The 14,947-nt window shown below is 33.6% G+C and overlaps 1 long non-coding RNA gene across 1 annotated transcript; it reads left to right on the plus strand.

The window, feature by feature from the left end:
• Nucleotides 1-286: 286 nt before the first annotated feature.
• LOC138711566 (uncharacterized) lies at nucleotides 287-14,567 on the plus strand. The gene is made up of 3 exons (XR_011335388.1): nucleotides 287-409; nucleotides 5,631-5,704; nucleotides 13,996-14,567. It is a non-coding gene; the product is annotated as an uncharacterized lncRNA (long non-coding RNA).
• The last annotated feature ends 380 nt before the right edge of the window (nucleotides 14,568-14,947 follow it).

Genomic DNA, 14,947 nt, shown 5'->3' on the forward strand with positions numbered 1-14,947 from the left:
CTCTCCTTTATGTGTACTCCTGAAACACAATATGACCTTTACTGTGATCGTATTTCAGTCTTGTAAGATAGTTCCATTACAAAAGAATATTATTATTAACGTAACCTTCGACTGTTAATCTCTTGTAGGAAAAGAAACTTGTCATATCAGTAGAATTTCACAATGATGTAATATACGTTTTAAGGTCTTTTTTCTAACAAAAGATATTTACGTCACATTGTTGATATCCGAATTTGACACGTAAGCCAGTAATCCCTATATAAAGAATTGAATTGGGAAAACAGTCACATTTTTGTGCCATTCTTCAGGAACAGCAAGTGGCATTGGCAACAATATACACCCTCCACGATGATGAAGATATCCATTTTCACTCTGCTGGTTGCTTATGTGGTTTTGCTCGCTTTCGTAGGTAAGTACTTACAGTCATAAGTTCAAATATTCAGATTATTGAAACAAAATTGAACTATAAACTCTTAAAGAAAGTTATAGTCATTTTAAATGGCTTGCAATGGACAATTTCCACTACAAAATTTTAATGTCGATACGAATTTCACTCGAAAATTAAGCTGCATTAATTTGTTTCACAAACATGTTGGCAAAATTTCCGTATAGGAAAACTTTGTTTTCAGGAAGAAAGAAGATACAGTTATTGTTTGTACTTTTTGTAGTATATTTCTTTGCAAGACATTAAAATTATGATACTTTCTGATTTATGGGATGAAAGGGACGCTGCAATCCGCATGACTTCTTTCACCAACTAGCCGAAGCAATTACTCAGGGTAAATTTATTATTTTTCTACAATTCAAAGATCGGTTATTGAAAAATATACAGATGAATTTCGAGAACTCTATGGAGAAATAATCATTTCGGCTAATTGACAATAAATAGTTGTTCATTCGTTCAATCACCGATCCACGGGGTTAACCAATCACGAGCAAGGAAATACTAATTAAACTAAGTTAAGACGTGCTCTGTTATGCTGTGAAATTCATAACAACGGAGAATATAAAAGTGCTGCATTTGAATAGCAAAACTGTTACCAGATCCAAAATTAATACGTATTCTTCCCATTAAGGTACACCATTTCAGTATTTAATACAATTCATATAAATATCGCACAGCTCTTCAAATTTATATTTCTGCTAGATGTAAGTATACAAAATTTTAACGTTCCTAATTTTGATGGATAAACGAGGATGCTGAAATGTAATTCTTTCGCATTCTTTAGCGTGAAGTATGATTAGTGGACAATTATTAAATCCTGTAGATTCAAAATCCCATATATATCCACTTTCACAAATCGAAGAATTAAGAGTAACTGGTGGCAAATAAAGGGAATTTTCAACCTAACAGTGACTTTTGCTTTAAATGATTGAATGTTTGGTTTCAAACTGTATAAATCATTGGAATTCATTCCTGGTAAGAAATATGTGGGCATAAATCAATTATGAACAAAATGGCCTTTAGAGAGTTTCGAATCTAGAAATTCAATTGCTGAAATATAATTAATGAATGTTACACCGAAATTAACCCATATTCTGCTAATGTCGAATGACATTTTACAAATTTACAATAATAAAATGAAGTTTTATTATTTTTATTTCTTTCTGTCAAAGAGTAGGCCTAAATATAACAATAAGAGTGTTTATTTGCTCAATCATAATGAATGAAAACATAAACAATCTTAAACGTGCATTTTCATTTATTAATTAATGATAAAAGGATAGAGGTTTGTCAAATCATGTTTATTAATACACTTTGCCTTGGAGATATGTATGTCCACTCCATTGTCCTTCTCTTATACGTTCATTAACATTCATTGTGCACTGATTCAGTAGCTTCATTTTTCTTGGAAGTAGGGCTATCATTTTTCACAGACTCTTACATATTCTTCCCTCCCACTTCTTTGAAAAAGTCAGCAGCTTACTATTGTCGTGAAGAGTTCGTTCATGGTTAGACATATCCTTTATTTACAGACGAAGTTAAGAATTTCTGATGTCAAAAGGGATGTCATAATGAATAATTGTCCTCTTTTTCACGCTCTATAAACACCATTTCTGTGTTTGACTCTCAAAGTTCAACTGTACCGTAAAATAGGATGAATAGGGGCGAAGTTTTATTATTTTTATTTCTTTCTGTCAAAGAGTAGGCGTAAATATAACAATAAGAGTGTTTATTTGCTCAATCGTAATGAATGAAAACATAAACACTCTTAAATAATAGTTCCTATTCACCCCCTGCGTCCCTATTCACCCCATTTTACGATATAGCATAACACATAAAGAGGATAGATTTATCCCGTTTACTAGATAATCATGTAGAGTACGTTTTCTATGTATGTATGTATGTATGTATGTATGTATGTATGTATGTATGTATGTATGTATGTATGTATGTATGTATGTATGTATGTATGTATGTATGTATGTATTAGTGTATTTATGTATGTACGTATGAATGTATTTTTTTGTTTTTTTTTATACTGTATGCTCCGTTACATCGTAACACTACATACAATTCTTGAACTACTTTAAACTATTTGAACTACAATTAGGATTACGAATGAACTATTTCGATTACAATTATCATTACAATTCCTCTAGTTATAATAAAAATTAGTAATGTCATTTGCATTAAAGTTTGTCAAAGTCAATTCTGGTTACAAATATTAGAAATTCTTTTAAGTAGACCTTGACGAGATCGCAGTTAGTTGTCGGCCATGTGACCTACTTTTAGTTTAATGCTTAGTTTTAATGCATTTCTTTCAATGTTCAGTAAAGAACACTCATATATCAAATGATCCACTGTTTGGTCTTGTTGATTGCACTTACACCTTGCATTTTCAGCAATTTTGAATCTGTAATAGTAATCCCTAGTCTTACCGTGACCGGATAGGATGGCTCTGATTTGGACGTTAAGTGGGATCCTCAGTTTTAGCCGTTCCTGCATTATCGGGAAAAACCCTTTGCTGGAATTTGGTTTGGTTGTCTTCTCCCATTGGTCCTGCCACCTGTATAGTCCTTTCTCCTCTGCTTCCCGAATGATGTGAGATCTAGGGATCTTATTGTATATTACCTCCTCACTGTCTTCCTGTGCAGCTTCCTTCGCCAACTGGTCTGCTATTTCGTTTCCGTTCAGCCCCACGTGTGCCTTCACCCAATCTATGTGGATAGTCCATCCATTTTCCTGCAGACGTTTGCTCTTAGCCTTTATTTGTTCTATCGTTGTGTTGCAGATTTGACTGTTCTTGAGAAGTGCTACTATGATCTGGCTGTCTGTGTTGACGACACCTAGTTTCTCTCCCATCTGCAGTTCCCTGTTGACTTCTATTTACTTCAGTGCCTGTGGAATCGCTATCTGTTCTGCTTGGTTATTTGAGCAGTGCGGGCTTAGTTTGTACTTCAATTTTTTTTAATCAATTCCCCTTTTTGGAAGATAACTGCTGCTGCTCCGACTTTCCCATTTATCTTAATCCCGTCGGTGTATATTTCTATGTTGTATTGTAGGTTTTCTTGTGCCTCTTGGACTCTTGATCTGACTGTTGGGTGGGCCCACTCGTTTAGTTTCGGGGCATCTTCAGTGGTGTCAGTGCAACATTTTCGCTCGGCGACTTGTGTACCTTTATGTTTCTCCAGTATTTCTTGAATTGTTATGTTTATTGGCTTAACTGCTGCCAGAACACAAGATGCTTCATATGACACTGTGCGATAAGCTTTCGTTATTTTAATATTCATCAACCTTTGCACTCTCTGATATTTAAGCATGTTCTTTCATTTGAAGTTAGCTTCTTCCCACAATTGTACTCCACATAACAGTGTAGGCAGTATAGCGCCTTTGTAGTAAGGCTAGCTGTCCTAATCCCCAGTTAATCTTAGCTGATTTCGCTAGTGAGTTTATGAGCGTTATGCATTTCTCTGAGGCTTGTTTTATGTGCATGTCGAAATTCATCGTGTTGTCAAAGACTATACCTATATACTTCAATTGCTGTACCAGCTCTATTTCTCTGTTGCTTATGAATACACTTATGTTGCTTTTTCCTTCTTCCTTTTCCTCGATATGAGTAACGTTTTTGATTTACTGTTATTGAATTGGAGCTTATATAGGTTTGACCAGTCTTCTATTAGTTTTAAGTCGGTATTCGCGTACATTTCTGCCACTTCCTTGGTTTCCCCTGTCGTCATCAGTAACAGATCATCTGCAAACGCTATTAATTACCTTCGTTGTGTATAATATTGGGTAAGAAGAGAGTTGTACAGGACATTCCATAGTCCTGGGCCGCAACATAATCCCTGAGGGTAACCTATCGTTGCTTCCTTTTCTACTCTGCTGTGATTGATGCAAAGTGTGGCGATTCTGTCACTGAAGTAATGTCTAACCAAATGATATAAATGTTTTGGGAATTGTACTTTCCTTAAGTTGTAGAGGACGCCGGGCCACCAGGCAGCGTCGAATGCTCCCTTTACATCCAAGCTGGTTATTATTAAACTCCTTTTCTGGTCTAGGTTCTTTTTTTATGAACTTTCTGAGAGCGAACGCTGCGTCTATGGTACATTTCTGAGGGATAAATCCGTATTGGTTCGTGCTGAGCAGGTTGTTGGAATATGAATGGTGATTAATCCTATCAATCATCAGCTTTCCTAGGATTTTCTCCTGGATTTTTAGGAGACTTATTAGTCGGAATCTTGCAACGTCCTGACTTTCCTCCTTCCCTGTTTTAATCACGGGTATGATCTGTGATGTTTTCCATATTTTGGGAAAGCATCCTTGGCTTAACCATTTGTTATAAATGGCTGCTAGAGATGATGGAAATCCCGTAAATGCTCTCAGATTTATGTTCTTCGTTATTCCATTTTCTCCCGGGGATTTCTTGGGATTGAACTTTTTAAATTATCTGGAATAATTTTTCTGGTGTGAATTCTACGTCGTCTGGTGTACTAATTGGCTCCTCCTGTTGTCTTCGCATCTCAAGGTGTTGATTAGTGTCACTTTGTGCGTCATCTTCGGGCGTGAAGTAGTCCAACATATGTATGTATGTATGTATGTATGTATGTATGTATGTATGTATGTATGTATGTATGTACGTACGTACGTACAGTGTGTATGTATGTATGTATGTATGTATGCATGTATGTATGTGTATGTGTGTATTTATTTATTTATTAACACTACAATTGGGTATACACCCGGTGGCAGTGATATATAATATAAAATAAAACTATTACAATAATACAATAATTAGATAAAATAAAATAAAATGAAATAAATTAACGTCAATTTATTTCTAACTGTAAATAAGTAGATGCAATAAATCTAGGACTATGAATAAAAACTATTCTATAATGCTTAATACTGCCAACATAAGAACTCATTTTTGCCAATATTTCACGCGCACCCACGAATTACAATATTGGTATATATCTCACTGGGAATAATATTTCACTATATGAAATTAAACAAAAATATTAACATAAAACTACATCGAAAAATATCTCATAAACTATATGATCGGTACCGGTACTGCTTTTGTATTTGAGAATTAATACATTTAATTCTGCAACTTATTTGAATTATATGTAATATGCAATATCAGGAGTGAGTGTTATTAAGTAATTTATTCCACTTTGACTAGGATACTATGAAGTTCAAGCAGCAGATGCAACAGCAGCCCCAGGAAATGACAAATCTGGTGGAATTATGGATACTGTATGTATATTAATTCTTTCATTTTCATTTCAAGCTTTTAACTTATTTTTACGAAGATCTTTTAACTTGTTTAAAACGAAAGAGATATGGTATGACTTATATTATATATTCTGTAAGAAATATAGGAGATATGTAGAATAAGCACTACATCGCACCCATAAAAATTACTGCAGTAACTACAAAAGTTATGTAGAAAATCATTTTATGGTCCTAAAGAATTACATGTGATGCTTACCATTTCTTATTACCGGAGAAAAATTCACTCTGGCGCCGAGGATCGAACCCGAGTGTCCCAGTTTTACGCATTGGGTGTTCTAACCACCGAGCCAAGCCGAAGTTCAAATCACCTCATCGGATCGAATCCCTCCCCTTTCGTGGCCTTACTCCTTGTTGACATATATTTTAAGTCAACAGTCATCACACAAAGAGCGCACTCATAGATTATCCAGTTCACAATGCAAATTGTAGGAGTCCCGGCCGCCAAGTCAATCAATATTGAGTTTCATTTGTTCACTTTCAAAGGAAATGCTCACTTTGTTTATAACAAGACACTATCATTGTAAAATAATTCTAACTAGAAGGTAAAGACGTGTTCTGTAGCTGGGGTCATCCACGAACCCGAGCAGTAAACACGAAAAAATAATCAATATGATATTATGAAATAATAATTTTAATTGTAAAGGAAACTAAAATAACCGAGGATAACATTCTTAGGTTACTAGAAGGTCCCAGAGTGTATGGATATAGTCCCCAAGTAAGTGTCGAGGGTTAAAGTAGCAAAGGACATTATTAATATTCACGTCAGTCTGAGTACACTTCAAGAATTTACAGTATTACACTTTTTCTGAATATGAATTTGAGAAATATGAACCACTTCATCTGAATTGTTTCAGGCTACATGAATATACTTTTTCGTGAATAACAAATGCTGATGAATATATATCCTAATCATTTTTGCGCATTTTTTTAAATAATGTAAGCGTAATGTAGTACATATCTAGTGAACGTTTATGTGAGAAAACATCCGGTGCATAAAGTATAAATATTGCGATTTTTGTCAATCATCGTGGATATTTATAAAGAATTGAGAAACTGAAAATATTATTAAGTATTATTAATAAAATGAGAAGAACATCCTGTTTTCTTCAATATGCCATCGAGTATCTCTTTCAATGTGTTCTACATATTTCAGATTTATAAATTATAATAGAAATTACTTCAGGCACTATATTAACATAATTTTACTTCACCTGGCGCTTATGAATTTACGCCGTCTTAAATTAAAGTTTCCAATTTCTCCTAGAGTATAAATTATGTTTCTTATCTAACGAGGGGTCTTCCGTCGCCGCATGTGAAACGATATGTAATATCTGATGATTTACCTTATATATTCCGATTACTTTTCCAATATCCATACACAATATGTTCACTCAGTTCCCTGCATAATTTGATAAATGAGATTTAATGGTATTTTTTATACACTTCACATCAATTCACATGTTATTGCTTGCACGTTACGTAACTTAAAAAGACATATAAGTAGACTTTGAACTTTTAGGTTATAAAAAGCTTTATTTTACACATGTAAAATACATATGCTACTTACTTGCTTACAACTTCTGGTTCCGAAATCATAAACCTTAAGACGCTCAAGACAGCTTAGAACATCAACTGTTGAAATATATGATGCGAACTGACGAAGAGATAATGATAACTATTAAATTATACACTTTTATGCCTGTTTCTGTGTTTGGTTAAGATAAATGATGTAATGTGTTCTGTTTCTAAGCATACCATTTCCATTTTAATCTGTGTGTGTGTCTTTTTTTAGAGATTGGATGGATTTAATCATAGTTGAGGGGGTGAAACCTGCGAAGTAGGAATTGTTTTGTGAAGCACATACGATGAAAAGGCCCGAATATTGGATTTAAGAGCAAATTCTAATAGGGTAGTGCATCTGTATGTATAATATTGACGAATGAATACGACTGTATATCTATTTACTTACGGATTTTAAGGAATGCGGAGGTTCATTGCCGCCCTCACATAAGGCCACCATCAGTCTTCATCCTGAGCAAGATTAATCCAGATTCTACCATCATATCCCACCTCCTCAAAATTCATTTTAGTATTATCCTCCCAACTACGTCTCGGTCTACTCAGAGTTATTTTTACCTACGGCATCCCAATTAACAGTCTATAAGCCTTTCTGAATTGACACATCTGTACTACATGTCCTGCCCATCTCAAACGTCTGTAGTTAATGTTCCTATTTTATTACGTGAAGAATAACTTTCGGCTATTTTGAGATAGGACTGGATGAGAAAATCTTCCCACCAAAAAATAACACGGAATTCGCATAGTTATTATTCTATTAATTTATTTCCGACTGCCATTCATATTTGTTATTGCTGGTTCAAGATATTTTAATTTTTCCACCACTTCAAAGGAAAAATTTCCGAATATGTATTTCCATTTCGTACAATGTTCTGGTAACGAGACATTATTACATACTTGGGTTTTCGGAATTTACTTTCAAACCCATCACCTTATTTGCTTCAAGTAAAATTCCCGTTTTTTCCCTAAATTTTTTTTAGAATATTTTCTCCTAATATATTCACGTCATCCGCATAACAAGCAGTTGATGTAATCCGATCAATTTCAAACTCTCTCTGTTACCCTGCACTTTCCTAATGCAATACCATAGTGCAAAGTTAAAAATTTAAGGTGATAATGTATCTCCTTACTTAGCCCTCAGTGAATTGGAAAAGCATCCGACTGAAATTGACCTATACGTACTCTGCCGTACGTTTCACTGAGACACATTTTAAATAATCGAACTAGTTTCTTGGGAATACGAAATTGAATAAGATATTATACCAAACTTCTCTCTTAACCGAGTCATAAGCCTTTTTGAAGTCTATGAATAACTGATATACTGTATCCTTACAATCTCAGTTTTTCTCTCAGTAACTGTCGAACACCAAGTATCTGATCAATAGTTGATCTATTACGCCTAAAATCACACTGATAATCCTCAATAATTGCACATGCATACAGTATGTAGTTAAACTTCAAAAACGAATTTTGTGTGGTGTCAACAAAAGTGATATTCTTCGAAATTTACTACAGTAATCTTAGTATTTTCCCCTTCTTAAAGATAGGTGCAACAATTGTGGATTCCTTCTATTGTTCTGGTAAAATTTACTTTTCCTAAATAGCAAGTAGAAGCTTATAAGTTTTACTAGATAATGCGCTTCCATCTTCTTGTATTAATTCTGCTGGAATTTGATCCATATGTGATTACTCGCACTTTTTCAGATTTTCTATCGCAATTTCGACTTCAGAAAGTGTGGGTTCTAGTAGAAATGGCTCAGCAGTTTGTATTTTAATTTCGTCCCGATCATTTCTATTTGGCCTAAGTACATTTAGCAGTTACTCAAAATAGTTTTACCATCTGTTCTGGATTGAATGAGAGTCTGCAAACAAGTCACCACTCTCACCCTTGATAACGTTTACCATTACCTGATAATTTTTCTTAAATTCCTTTATGATCTTATATAAATCTCTAATGTTTTATTCTTACCATTTGTTCTACCTTATTCAGATTTTTCTTCAACTAATCTCTTTCTTTCTTCCTAAGTGTACGACTTGCTTCCCGTGTTTCATTTAAATAATTACCCTATCTCTATTCACACGGCTAACATACCAAATAGGTCAGAAAAACATTAAAGTTTACTCCAAAAGACCATTTGTAGGCAGTAATAATAGCATTTTATTTATAAAAATACCCAAATAAAAATATTATATTATTAAATAATATTACAATCATTAAAGCCATGAAGTGTATAAATTAAAAAAACACATTTATTAATATTATTTATCATGAAACATTTTATAAATTTCTTTTTTAAAAGCTTAAATTTTAAAATATTTCAAATTTGGAAAATGATTTTTTAATTTTCATATAAGTCTTGGCCGAAACTAGGACCATGTTTAAGAGCTGCACTTGTATGACATTTAGGCTCAATTAACCCATTTCCTACCATTGTCCCTTTTTTGGGACATTTATATTTTATTTTTTCTACACAAGATGAACAACAATGGGCATACTTTTTGTGTTTATATTGGTAGTACTGGATATTGTTAAAGAGAGGGAAACAGTTTTTGCATTGTTGATTGCCCTTATGTAGTGTAGCAATAATTAATTAACATGTATTTCTCTTAATTTTTGTTGCTTTTATTTGAAGTGGGAAATTGGCATTTGCAAATACATTATAGTACTTCCAACTGTGTCAGAATCATTAGTTACAATTCTACGAAGTACTACATTACAACACTTCGCTCATTTTAACTCATAGGTAATTATTATACATGTTTTTCTATAACGTCCCATTTTTGGGACATTGGCATAATACACTTGCAGTTTCAGGTTTCATTATTTATTGTATTGTACGAATGATTTTGCGATATTTTATCATTATTTTAAATTTCTTAGACCCATTAACGAGACATAAAGGAGTCAAATTTACTATAGACTAATATACTTCTATGGTAGGCCTATATGATATACCCTGACGGTCATTATATTTCTTATTACAGATAAGTAAACAACATTATTATACTTCTTATTTCAGATAAGTAAACGACATGGTCACGTTATTACACTAAGAGTCTAACAGTCAAAGAGATACAGAGTGTTATGGAAGACTTGGAACGAGAGGAACAGGCTGTGGATGATATTGAGGTTGTAATTGTTCCCTCAGATCCAGATGAAGTAACGGACGAGGAAGATGTGCGTGAGAATGACCTCACTGAAAGTGAAGTGCAAGATGTAGCTGTAACATTAAAAGTATTTGTAAGAACTGAAGAAGTATCAGTAAATAGTGGAACAGATGAAACTCTTCCATCGGCTTCAGAAATTCCTCATAATAAAAAGACAAAAACATGTGCTGGTACTGAAAAACTAAAATCATCAAAAAAACAAATTAAGCTACAAGTGACAGCGCAGCCCAAATGGATGAAATGTGAAGCAACATACAGTGCAGACAGTACTTACTGTGAAACTGATGACAGTTTAGATTATATAGCCTACATGTGAAGAGCGTGGTAGATATTTTTGAGGAATTTTTTTCTGACAAAGTGTTGGGAATGGTTATAAATCAGAGTGAAATTTATGCTAATCACAAGAATCATCCTGGTTTTTCTATAAGTAAAGAGGAACTAAGTCTCGCGCCGTAGCGTCGTGGTCTAAGCCATCCTGCCTAGGACTCGTGTCACGGAATGCGCGCTGGTTCGAGTCCTCGTGGGGGAAGAAATTTTCTCATGAAATTTTGGCCAGTGTATGGGACTGGTGCCCACCCAGCATCGTAATGCACTTGGGGAGCTACAATAGGTAGCCAAATCCTGTTACGCAAACCAGCTATAACGGCTGGGTGGCTCATTGTGCTAACCACACGATACCTCCATTCTAGTTGGATGATCGTTCACCTCTGCTTTGGTATGTGGCCGTGAGGTCAGCAGCCGGCTGGCAGGTCTTGGCCCTTTATGGGTTGTAGCGCCAAGGGTTATTATTATTATTATTATTATTATTATTATTATTATTATTATTATTATTATTATTATTATTATAAAAAGCAACTAAAGGCACTTATAGGTATTTTGTTACTTTCCGGCTACCATAAACTACCTCAGGCAGACATGTTCTGGGAACAAGCTCCAGATGTAGAAGTTGCATTAGTTTATAAATCGATGCCAAAAAATCGTTTCAGAGAAATGAAGAAGTTCCTCCATCTGAATAATAATTTAAAAATTGATAAATGTATAAATTGAGGCTATTTTTTATACTGTTCGAGAAGAATTTTTAAAATTTCAAATTTTTCATTAGATGAAATAATGGTTCGCTACTTTGGTAGACGCCCGGCAAAAATGTTCACAAGGGGCAAGCCAATCAAATTTGGATAGAAGATGTGGTGCTTATGTAGTAGAATGATTACCTGTATAATTTTTTACCATACTGTGGAAGAACGGACAATCAAGCAGGACCTTCAGGCCTGAGAGTAATTTCTGAGCTCACTAGTGTAATTCCAGAGGAGAAGACACAACAAATCATGTTGTTTTTGACAACTTTTTCACTAGTGTAGATGCATTTACGGCACTAAAAGCCAGGAACATCAAAGCGACAGGAACAATGAGGGACAATCGCAGTAGCAAGTGTCCAGTCATGTCTACTAAATATACAGACAAGAAGGAACAGAGAGGATTTTGTGACTTCAGTTTCGATACAACAAATGAGATACTGATTCTAAAGTGGAAAGATAACGAAGTCGTCACTGTGGGTACTAACTTCAGTACAGTAGAACCGTTCACTAACGTTCGTAGATATTCTCAGAAAGAGAAGAAAGAAATACATATACCCATCCCAAAAGCTATACAAGAATATAATCTGCATATGGGTGGAGTGGACTTGCTGCATAAACAAATATCATTGAATCGATTTCGGGTCCACTCAAAAAAATGGTGGTGGCCTCTTTTACTCAGATGATTGAAATAATGGTTGTAAATGCTTGGCGAAACTATCAAATTGCCAACAAAGAAGAAAATGTTTCACTTTTGGATGTTCGAAGGAAGTTAGTTCTAGCATATCTCAACAAAACGACTGAGTCCACACCAAAGAGCAGAGTTCTCAAGGTAGTAAATTTTTGGGTGGAAGGGTGAGCATGGACGTAAGGTTTGACCCACGAAATCACCTCATTCAAGCAATAATCACGCAAAGTTAAAATTACAGTAATGTATATCTATATGTAAATTTTGCTAATGCAATGTGCCAATGTCCCATTTATGGGACGGTCTTTAGTAAGAACTCTATGTACAGAAAAATTATAAAATTTGCTTTTACCGTGTATTATCATCCCACTGAATAGGAATATGTCAATTATTAATAAAAAAAAATTATTTGGAATAATTTTGGCGGGTAATGGGTTAATGGGAAAACAGACTTTTGTCTTCGACTACGATATTCATCTCTATTAGATTTATGTTTTATTTGATTTCTGTGCTAGTATGTGAGTAAACTATAATTATATATTTCTTCGAAAGTTGATACTTTAAAATCTATATCAATTAAATTTGTTGGGTAATCCATATTTTTGGCTACACAAATTTTTATTAATCTTCTATGTAAGGAAATTAATGGATTAAGTACAGATGATGCTACTCCACCCCAATTTATTATACCATATTGTATTAATGATTGTACTAAAGCTAAATATATTATTCTCAATGCCTACTTAGTGATAAAATTTCGAAGTATTATAACTTTATAAATTGTCTTTCTTATACTTGTACACATTAAATCAATTTGTTTATGCCAACTTAAATGCTGATCTATAATAATTCCTAAATATTTAACTTGTGTGGAAAGTGTGACATGTGGGCAATTACAATAATTATTTTTTAATTTATTACACGAAATATTATGTATTACTAAGTGATAATTATTCATAGGTGGAGGTAAGTTTTCGTTGTTAAAGAGAATGGAATACAGGTAGTTTTATTAGTAATTAAGGATAGGAGATTAGAGACAAGCCAATTTTTCACTGCTTTAATTGCATTGCTATCATTAAAACAAGTGTTATCCCAATTTTCCCCATTATATGTTAGTACAGTAACATCTTTAGAAGAAAATATATTACCACCATATTTTTAGTTCAATTTTCAACAAATTATTAACATATTTTATAAATAAGATTGGTCCTAATACTGTACCTTGTGGAATTCCAATATCGAACAATTTATAATTGCCATAATAATTGTCAATTTTAACTTTTTGATATCTATTTTCTAAATATGAACGAAAATGTCTGAGTACAACTCCTCTAATACCAATGTTTTGTAATTTTGAATGAAGGATATCGTGATTAATTACTTAACATATTACTTGTGGAAGAATGTCTCTGTACTAATATTGTTTACAAAATTCAATTATTTGTTTTCTGTCATTGTTTTATACAATTTTTTCCCATATCTTACAAATATTTCATCGCCATTTCTTATTCCCTCTTTTCCATGTAGGTCTCCTGATACAATATGCTGTGGAATCAGTTTCACACTAATAATTTCCCACTATACTGTGTGATAATTTTCTTTTTTATATTCTGCAGTATCGCCAGAATATTTGAGTGTGAAGAAACACCCTTCAATATTTCTCTTCACATACTACATATTATATAGAAACCCATTCATGTTGTGTAATAAGAATTAGGTAACAAAAATGTCATTCTTTTTTGCAGATTATGGGGTTCGTGAATGTAATTGTTAATTTTATTACTTCACTTGCAAAACTCCCAGTCAACATAATGGAAAGAGTTTTTGGTGGTATTTCCTCTATACTTTCTGGAGGCAATTCTACGGCATCATAGTTTAAATCATCGGTTTCGTCGTATTATGGTCATAGTTATACTTGTGTCTACACATGTGTATTTCATAAAAATGTAATGTCGCAAGTATTCAGCAATTATCGAATCTGACTCTAAAATAAGATTGGTGGTTTGATAATACTATATTGTATTTATATTTCAGTAAGTATTGTGAAACCTCAGTTTAACGTTATGAAAATAAAAAAATTCAGTATTTATCTTTATTATAATAATTCTCAAATTTATGTCATAAGATCAGACTTCCATTCCACTATAACACTTTTATTTTTAATATCATGGAAAATTTGCCTACCACAAGTATAACTGAGGTTTCGCTGCTTCCATTTCGAAGCACATTCCAAAAATAGTTTATTGCACTTTAATGTAATCTTCTGGTGTCAGTGATCTGCTATAAAGTGAATAAAAGAACATATTATGAACTTTAATTCGAGTCACATTAATTGATTTTTCTATTGTCCTTCCTCCGTGCCAAATTAATTTCCTATCAATTCATTATACATAAATATTAGATACACTAGTATGGGAAATATATTATTATTACAAAACATCGGAAAATTAATAATAATAATAATAATAATAATAATAATAATAATAATAATAAAAGGTAAAGGTATTCCCGTAACATGCCATGAAGGCACTTGGGGGGCATGGACGTAGAGCCCCATGCTTTCCATGACCTCGGCACTAGAATGAGGTGGTGTGGGCAGCACCACGCTCTGACCGCCTTTTACCCCCGGGAAAGACCCGGTACTCAATTTTATAGGAGGCTGAGTGAACCTCGGGGCCGTTCTGAAAGTTTGGCAAC

The sequence above is a fragment of the Periplaneta americana genome, chromosome 13 (genome assembly GCF_040183065.1).
Source record: "Periplaneta americana isolate PAMFEO1 chromosome 13, P.americana_PAMFEO1_priV1, whole genome shotgun sequence".
Lineage (NCBI taxonomy): Eukaryota > Metazoa > Arthropoda > Insecta > Blattodea > Blattidae > Periplaneta > Periplaneta americana.